Source organism: Rhinopithecus bieti, unplaced genomic scaffold (assembly GCF_001698545.2).
Source record: "Rhinopithecus bieti isolate Rb0 unplaced genomic scaffold, ASM169854v2 scaffold_5626, whole genome shotgun sequence".
NCBI classification, from domain to species: Eukaryota; Metazoa; Chordata; class Mammalia; order Primates; family Cercopithecidae; genus Rhinopithecus; species Rhinopithecus bieti.
Window position 1 is genome coordinate 1270544 of NW_016805666.1, and position 9935 is coordinate 1280478.

Here is a 9935-nt window from a genome sequence, read left to right on the forward strand (position 1 = left end):
AAAAAAAAAAAAAAAAAAAAAAAAAAAAAGAAAAGTACCTCTTTTAAAAACCAGAAATGCATGAGTATAAAATACTAATTTTAAAAAATTATTTAAATATCACCTAATATGCATCTAAATCTGTATCAGTTATTTATTTATAATCATCTTGTTTAGTTAAGATTTAAGTTGGTTTAAAGGAGTAGATTTTTAAAAGGCAAATTAGAAGTAGTAACTTCAGGTTCAAGATAGTGAACTCCACCCAAGCACCTACTATCCAAACCTCCTAAATGTTCCAAATTCTCTGTTGGTGCAATGGAAAAAATGCAAAGTAGGGAGAGATCTGTATTTACTGGAAGCCACAGATGCTCAATAGCAAATTTCTCAAATGTTTGGATATGTATGTACTATATAGTGGCAGTCATGATAGGATTGATTTTGGACCAATCTGTGCATCTCCATATGCAAAGGAAAAGCTCCTTACAGGAATAAGAGAAAAAGACCATTTCCTCCAACCCTAGAACGCAAGCACAAACTAATGTTTCCAAGCTGGGAGTGGCAGGGTGTGAAATTGTGAAATATATATTTGGCCTTGTCTTCATTTTCTGATATATATCTCTGAAAATCCTTGGAACCTCTGGAGTAATAAGAGTGTCTTTTGCATGCAAATGAGGTGACTGATGGCTGGCAACCCCTAGGTAACTTCAGGATGGAGGTTAGTCACCAGAAAGTCCAAGGCGAGGTTAGAGAGTTGGAATTTTTAGCTCTATCCACCCAACTTCTAGGAGACGAGAGGGGCTGAAGGTTGAGCTAATCACCAGAGGTCAATAATCTAATCAATCATACATACATAATAGAGCTTCCATTAAACTTAAAGAAGGCTGGGCACGGTGGCTCATGCCTGTAATCCCAGCACTTTGGGAGGCTGAGGTGGGCAGATCACAAGGTCAGGAGTTCGAGACCAGCCTGCCCAACATGGTGAAACCCCATCTCTACTAAAAATACAAAATTTAGCCAGGCATGGTGGTGCATGCCTGTATCCCAGCTACTCAGAAGGCTGAGGCAGGAGAATTGCTTGAACCCAGGAGGCGGAGGTTCAGTGAGCCAAGGTCGCGCCACTGCACTTCAGCCTGGGTGACAGAGCAAGACTCTGTCTTGAGGGGAAAAAAAATCAAAGAAATAGGATTTAGAGAGCTTCTGGATAGCTGAAAATGTGGAGGTTCCTGGAGAGTGGTGTGTCTAAAGAGGGCATGGGAGCTCTGCCACCCTTCCTCCATGCCTCACCCTATGCATCTCTTCATCTGTATCCTTGAAATATCCTTTGTAATAATCAGGTGAATGTCAATGTCTCCCTGAGTTCTGTGAGCCACTCTAGCAAATTAATCAAACGCTAGGAAGCAGTCATAGAAACTCCCATTTATAGCCGGTCACCAAAGGTGCAGGCCACAACCCGTGCTTGTAACTGACATCTGAAGTGGGGGACAATTTTGTGGGGTTGAGCCCGCAGCCTGTGGGATCTGGTGCTATCTCCTCCCGGCAGGAAGTGTCAGAATTGAACTGAATGAGAGGACACCCGGCTGGTGCCCACCAGAGAACCGGCTGCAGATCTTGTGGAGACTCTGTTGACTATTGGTGGGGAGAAATCCCCACACATTTTAGTGACCAGAAGTTGTTGTACTGAGAGGAGAAAATATATTTTTTTCCCTGTATCCTCAGACAGGATCTGGAGATGAAGACAGGTGGAAGGACAGTTGATGGAGGCAAATCTCTATCCTGCCTCTAGAACTGTACCAGGTCCCCACACTCGGAGCATCTGGTCACTGTGCTAACTTCCAGATTAAATTCCCATGGAATATAAAGAGGAAGCTTCCAAAGTCAGTTCCTAATGAGAGTCTTCATGACAGTCAGTGAGAGAAGCAGTATCCCCACAACTTATTCTGCAGCAAAACATAAAAAGAAAATGCTTTGCCATGTTCCTATGGTCACGGAGGGAGGCTGCATCTGCGTGAAGTCCCCTTTCTACCACCCCCTTTGCAAGTCCACTATCCTGGTAAAGAAAATTTGGGCAAAATTGGCATTTCCCTTCTCCCTTTGTCTGAGACCAAATAATCTGAAGAAATACCACATAATCTCTAAACGAACTCCCGCAGTTCCATGTCCCCATAAAAATCAGCAGAGAAACTTCATTAAGCATCTGCAAAATTGTAGTTCAAACACATAAAAACAGTCTAAAGAACCAGAGGAAGTGTCTCTTTCGCCTGTGGACAAAGTTACTGCAAGAAACAATAAAATAAGAAAAAAGCCTTAAAAACTCTCCAGCTTATATTCTTTACAAACTATGTGAAGTTATTGCATATGTGTGTGTGGGGGGGTGTGTGGATGTGTGTATCATTGCATCAGGCAATGTGGAAAAATAAAAGAACATCAGGTTGATACCAGAATTTTACTTTGGCACAATAAATTCCAGAGACATTGAAATAGTGCCTCCTAAGTTTTGAGAGGAAAAGAAGTTAAAAGTGTGATAAAAGAATGTAATGGTTGGCTGTGCCATTTTTTATGGGTAAAAGCTACAGAAAGTCATTCCTAGAGAAGCATATCATCTATGTACCCTCTCTGAAAATGTTACTCTACAAAGTACTTTAAGTAAAATGAAGAAAATAAGCAAAATAAAGAACTCAAAAGTAAAGTGGACTGGTTTAAAAATGATGAGGACAAAGAAACCTATAAAGTTTAAAAGTTCATTACTAAACTTCTTATCAATACTATGGAATACAATGCATTTGTCTAATATAATTTGTGAAAGAGAATGTATAAGCGGTATTCTATGACTTTAATTATAAAATAGTAGATTATTTTGACAAAATTGGAAATCCAGTTTGGCAGGGAAGAAATTATGTTAGATTCCTTCCCACTTACCAAAAGAATTCATAGCTTATGCAAATATTTGAAATAAATATAAGAATATAGGTTAAAATATACATTTGTTTTACAACTTTCAATAGGAAAATGATTTTTTTAAGGTCTAACAATTCTGTAAAATAAATGTTTAAAAGATTAAGAAACATCAAAACAAATTATTTTTACACATAGGATTTTCCTTCTCCTTAATTTCTTGATCAGCCACAAATATTTTGTTTCATTTTAATCCAAAATTTAAAACATGCTTTTAAAATTTCCAGACACCTGGGTTCAAGGAATTCTCTTGCCTCAGTCTCCCAAGTAGCTAGGTTTACAGGCGTGTGCCACCACACCCGGCTAATTTTTGTATTTTTGTAGAGACAGGGTTTCACCTTGTTGGCCAGGATGGTCTCGATCTCCTGACCTCGTGATCCACCTCAGCCTCACAAAGTGCTGGGATTATAGGCATGAGCCACCATGCCCGGCCCTGAGACACGATTTCTAACACCACATCTGTAAACTATGATCAGGTTCACCCCTTTCCTAGGGCAGCAGTTATAGGAAAATAACTTTCCTAACTAGCACACATTGGATCCCACCCCACCCATAGTAATCCCTGTAAGTCAGGGACTAGGTCTAATTATCTTTGTGGTCCTGAAACTTAGGACAAGCCAAGAATAAAATAGTCCAGAATAGATATATGTTGAACTATGAATGAAAATTAAAGAAATACAGCTGTATTCTTTAGAACATACCCCTTGCCTTGTTTTTCCAAGGTTGGTAATGGGTTCGTCATCCTCATTCCACTGTATTGTTGCACTGGTTCTCTGATTTGTAGACTATCAGCACAGCATTCTTTTGTGTAGTTTACTGTCCTCTTCATCAGGTACTCTGCAAACAACTGCCGACCAGTAATCAGTGAAAACCGTATTTTCTTACTCAACCGTGCAAAATTAGCACAAAGATTCACAAGGGAATTATTAAGCACTGTCTTGCAACACCTACAATACAGATGTAGTTACGTGATATAGACAGAAACAAAAATAAGAAGCCACTCTTGACAGGTCACACAGGCCTCATAAGAGGTAAGGAACAATATTTATTCTATCTTAAAGCAACAAAAGTATATTATCACTGGAATAATTTCACATCAAACATCTACAAGAGTTCTTGTCCAAACTTTTTTTTTTTTTTTTTTTTTTTTTTTAAGACAGGGTCTGGCTTTGCTGCCTAGGCTGGAGTGTAGTGGTACAATCTCAGCTCACTGCAACCTCCGCCCCTTGGGTTCAAGTGATCCTTCCCATCTCAGCCTCTCAAGTAGCTGGGAATGCAGGCACACACCACCATGCCTAGCTAATTTTTGCATTTGTAGAGACAGGGTTTCACCATGTTGCTCAGGCTGGTCTCGAACTCCTGTGATCAAGTGATCTGCTCACCTTGGCTTTGACAAGTGCTGGGATTACAGGCATGAGCCACCATGCCAAGCTTCTCCTGGACTTCTTGTCAACTATTGTAGCAAACAATTTTTGCACATTTCTCAGAAACATCTGTATCTAGATTTCTAGAAGTCTAACTTCCTTTTTTTGTCTTCGGATATTAGGTTTAAGTCCAGTTGTCATCCAGATGTCAGTGGGTAACTCTGCCCTCCAGGCAAGGTGCCATGGTCCTTGCCTACTATCTGAGCTGCGTCTCCATACGTGTTCATGTTGCTCAAATAGGTTAATTTAGGCAGGGTGTGGTGGTTCATGCCTGTAATCCCAGCACTTTGGGAGGCCGAGGTGGACAGATTGCTCGAGCTCAGGAGTTCAAGACCAGCCTGGGCAATGTGGTGAAACCTCATCTCTACTAAAAGTACAAAAAATAGCTGGGTGTGGTGGGGGGTGCCTGTAGTCCCAGCTACTTGGGATGCTGAGGAGGGAGGGTCATTTGAGCCCAGGAGGCAGAGGTTGCAGTGAGCTGAGATTGCACCATTGTACTCCAGCCTGGGCGACAGAGCAAGACCCTGTATCAGAAAAAAAGAAAAATAGGTTTATTTAATTTTTTATTTCTTAGCAGTCTGGGCTCCTGTATCAGGTTTAAACTACTTAGCTCACTAGGCTTACAAAACCGGACATCTCACAAAACCTCAGTTTCCCCTCTGTAAGTGTGAATAGCTATAGTGTGTATGTCATGGGTTTTTATTACACAGAAATTAAACATAAAAGCTAGCACAGAGCCAACATTTCCTTCCCTTCCAGCTTGGGGGTATGAAGTATTGCAGTGCATGAAATGCATACATTATTCTTAGGGGGAGGAAGGATGTAATAGGGAACATTGCATCTAACAAGACAAGAACTTGATCAGTGAGCCATTCTGATTAAACAGTTACTCTAAGCCAGGTGCTGAGGATAGAAAGATTAAAAAAAAGAAAAAACTGACAGCGATGGGCAGATACACCTGCAAACAAGTAATGACAACACAGCACGCCAAGGGCAGTAGCAGAGGTAGCCTCAGGTGGTGAAATCCCAACACTGCCTGGGGCTGTGAAAGAAGGCTCACAGGAAAGCTAATGCTCAAACCAAGCAAGACTGAAGGAAAAACATTTGAAAACGAGTGGGGTAAGGTGTTCCAGGGAGACGGAACAGTAGAATTTGAAGGGCACTGGCTTAATTGCAGTAGCAGGATGGTACAGTGGTTGAGAACTCACGTTTTGGGGTTACGGAAACCCTGGATTTCAACGTTAGCACCGAGACTTACTAACTAGGTCACCATGAGCCAGTTTCTTACCTTCTCTAAGCCTCAGCCGTAAAATAGGGATAAAATAGTACCTGCCTCGAAGGATTGTTTTCAGAATTCGATGAGGTAATGCACATAAAAGTGCTTAGCATAGCATTTCATGCACAGTAAATAATTGTAACAGCAAATGTTTATGGATCTCCTTCTCCACAAATGTTATTTTTTATTATTTTCTGGAAATGAAGGGTGCCTGGCTAATGAGACTAAGTTTTACCCAATGGCAGGTGAGAGCTCTGGAAGAGTCCAAGCACACGACTGTGTGCATCATACATGATCATTAGAAAATCCCCCTGGGACGGTGGCAGAGTGGAGAGTGGAGTGTAAGGAAAGAGGCTATAGGCATAAAGATTATTAAGGAGACTACTAAGCAAGAGACCCCAAATGACTGGATTTGGGCAGCAGTAGGGGGAAGGAAACAAAGGAGACCAACCCCAGAGGGACTTGGGAAGAACAATCAACAGGACGTGAGACATGGTGACCCATTATTGTGCGGTGGGGTAGGGCCGTGAGAGAGGATCGGGGGACGCTATCCAGATTTCTGAGAAGTAAGAGAAGTGGGTTTGGATGGCAAAGTGACAGGCCCAGCTTTAGTCACACTGCCTTTGATGGAAATGCTCTGTGAACAGGCCATTTGGTCTGTGGGCCTGGAGCTCCACGGAAATGCTTAGAGAAGCCATGAAGACCAGGAGTTCCTATGGGGTGAACATGCTGGAAATTATGAGTGAGTATGTTACTGAGTAAACATGAGCAGAGTGAGACGAGACTCCCAGGATGGGTGAGGGAAAAACTCCCACAAAGAATATTACAGTGGAGAGAAAAATGAAAGAGCAGAGGGAGGAGCAAGTACTGCTGTGGAATCTTCAAGGAGGGAGTATAAAATGCAGCAGGCACATCAAGTAAGATGACTACAGACAAGTGGCCAATGGTTTGTCTCTAACTTAGAATGCCTGTGGTCATTCAGATGTCTATCATTAGATTGTCTGAGGTCACCCAGGTGTCCCTATCATTAGAATGCCTGGTGTCAGCAAGGAGTGTCTCCCATTAGAATGCCTGTGGTCAGCCATGAGTCTCTATTTTTAGAATGCATGAGGTCGCCCTGTTGCTTCTACCTTTAGAATTTCGGGGATTGCCCAGCTGTCTCTATCATCAGAATGCCTGGGGTCGGCCAGCAGTCTCTTTGACCACAGACAAATGGCTAATGGTTTGGCAATGGAGTGTTTAGTGACAGTTTCAGAAACATGAAAATGAGATTTCCACGGATTCAGGAGTAAATAAAGAGATGGAGATAAATGTAATCTACTCCTTTGAGAAACTTGATTTTGAAAGAATTTTCTTTTTAATGAATAGTCCAAGGGGAATGTGGAGTCAAAGCAGTGTCATTCTAGTTAACTATGGAAAAGACACAGATGTATTTATTTTCTGAGAAAATGAGCTGGTAGAGAAGGAGAAGTAGAATACGTTTATCTTTCGTTTTCCCAGATCCCATCTCTTTTCATCTGTTCTAGCCCCCTTGTCCTCACTTCCATTTTCAGTGGCTCATCATCACCCAACTTGCAGTCCTCACCACAGATGCCCCAGCCTTGCTGACCCTCTGAGGCATGACCTCTCCCTTGACACAGTCTTGGCTGTTTATCCTTACCCCCATCAACCACAATTTCAGTAAGAGATGCTGCTGATACCACTTCATCCCAATCCTGTCCCTTCATGTTCCTTAAGATTCCCAGGGTTGGCCAAGTTCTCTGGAGATCACTTGACTCCCAGGCTCGTTGATGTCCATTTTCCCAGAAACCACCATGCACCTGCAGCGGTCAATGGCCCCAAGGGGCATACACCCTGCACTGGCCCCGCTGAGCACTTTCTGCAGCTGACAAAAGTGAATCCAGAACCTCACGTGCCTGCTAATTTACAACCACTCCAGCCTGATGCTCTTCTTGTACCCTTTTGCTGAACCCAACCAAATAAAGGCAGAGGTTCTTTCAGATTGCCTAGTTCTTTGCTCTTGCAGGTCCACAGAGAAATCTGACGAGCCACCAGGATTCCATTGCCAGCACTGGAGAAGAGTAAAGCCAGCCTGCGGAGACAGACAGCAGGTGGGGCACAGTACTCAAAGCAGCCCCTCTCTGAGAGCACATCTAACCAAACACTCCATCCCTGCACCTCACCTTCAGCTCTCAGGCCCCACTTGGGGGCTCTGAAGGTGAGCTGTAGAAAGATGTGAATCTCAGGGGACAATTAAGGGTGTGAATAGGAGAGTTTCTGTTTCCAGTTCCAGACAATGATGAACACAGTGTCATCGGACCCCAGCTCATGAGTCAAACTGCCCGCCTTACAGCGATGCCTGAGGGAATGGGCACAGCAAATGCATTTACCTTGATGAGGTGGTCCCATGGACTACCCAAAGGGGAAGGTGCTGGGGGACAGGTGCTGTCTGCGTCCACTTACGCCTCCCCTTGGGCATGACCTCCCCTGCATGGAGACACATAGCCCTGCTCTCACCTGGAAGATCCACACCTGCAGATCTGCCTCATCTGCCCCTTCTCTCACCATCTCCAGGAACTAGGATGGCTATCAAATTTGCCATAGTGTATTTTCATACAGAATGACAGAGAAGAATCTCCCTGCATCATGGGTAGCTAGTTGTGCCATGTCCTACCACATCTCTGCTGAGCACAGGAACGTATAAACACACTTTAAAACATGTGTATGGGCCAGGGCTGGTGGCTCACGTCTGTAATCCCAGTACTTTGGGAGGCTGAGACAGGCGGATTGCTTGAGGCCAGGAGTTCAAGACTAGCCTGGCCAACATGGTGAAACCCTGTTTCTACTAAAAACACAAAAAAATTAGCCAGGCATGATGGCGCATGCTTGTAGTCCCAGCTACTCAGGAGACTGAGGCAGGAGAATCACTTGAACCCGGGAACTGGAGGTTGCAGTGAGTCGAGATCATGCCACTGCACTACAGCATGGGCAACAGAATGAGACTCCATCTCAAAAAAACAAAACAAAACAAAACATGTGTATGATCCACCCTGTGATCTGCTTCGTATCCCAGACCCAGTTGACCAGACCCACTTTCCGTCTCCTCTCCAAGCACCCACCAAACCAAGACACGCACACTGAGCTATCATCTTGCAATGAATTTCTGCAGGTCCCCCAGCTGCCTTTTGGGGCACAGCTACTTTCAATGAAAAAGAAAAGCCAGAAGTTGTGCTTCTGCTGAGATTCTTGCAGCCTCCTTACAGCTAAGTGTTGCCTGACTGGGACTCATCTCTGCTATCAGGGCATCATGCAGCCAAGCCTGCTACAGCATGGACTTCCATGTTCAGGTTAGGATGGTGGATGGCTAATACAGGGCCTTCTGCAAGCATTCTGCCAGCCCAAGTACACTTCACAGCTTTGATAACATTCTACAGGACACCAAGAAAGTTTATGAGGAAGTGCTAGCGATGTCACAAGTCTACGACTGACTCCCTATGAAAGTACTACCAAGAGAAGTAGTCACTGAAACCCACCTGAGGAGCATCCTAAATTAAAACATTTTATGACCTTGCCTGTCTCAAGAAACGCAGCCCCAGCCTAATACTCCATAAGGAAGGTGGCCTTGCTGAAGGCATAGTCTTTACGCAATCTATACTCCTCATCTTGTTTTCCCTTTTCCTTGTTCTCCATCTCCTACTTCGCAATCCACCTTGGTTTCCAACACTTGTCTCAACCTTCCATTTCCTTGACAACTATTCTCAGACACACTTTTCTGTCTCAAGCTTGTATTTCCTTCAAGACACAGTGATGGGCCAGGAGTGGTGGCCCATGCCTATAATCCCAGCACTTTAGGAGGCTGAGCAGGACAGATGTTGGAGCCCAGAAGTTCGAGACCAACGTGGGCAACGTAGAAAAAAACCCATCTCTACCAAAACAAAAAATACAGTAATTCCAGGTATGTTGGAATTACCTGTGGTCCCAGCTACTTGTGAGGCTGAGGTGAGGGATCACTTGAGCCCCTGAGAGTTCAAAGCTGCAGTGAGCTGTGATGGCTCTACTGCAGTCTAGCCTGAACAACAGAATGAGACCACGTCTTAAAAAAAAAAAAAAAAAAAAGACACAGTTGTGGCATTTATGGTCTCCGAACCTTACAAAGGGGCTGTAAGCAATTGGCAATTGGCACCCCACTCCTATGGTCTACTTTCTTTCGCAGACCTAGCTGACCAGACCCACTTTCTTCCCCCAGCCCCTCCCCGACTTCCACCCCGCCCCCACCCCCCACCACCAAGACAGAGTCTTGTTCT

The 9935-nt window shown here is 43.9% G+C and overlaps 1 long non-coding RNA gene across 1 annotated transcript in view; it reads right to left on the minus strand.

Annotated features, from left to right (window-relative positions):
* Positions 1 to 9935, minus strand: part of LOC108530455 (uncharacterized) — a 12936-nt gene that overhangs the window by 1601 nt on the left and 1400 nt on the right. The window contains exon 2 of the long non-coding RNA XR_001885839.1: positions 3633 to 3778. This is a non-coding gene — a long non-coding RNA (uncharacterized LOC108530455). The remainder of the gene's footprint in view (positions 1 to 3632; positions 3779 to 9935) is intronic.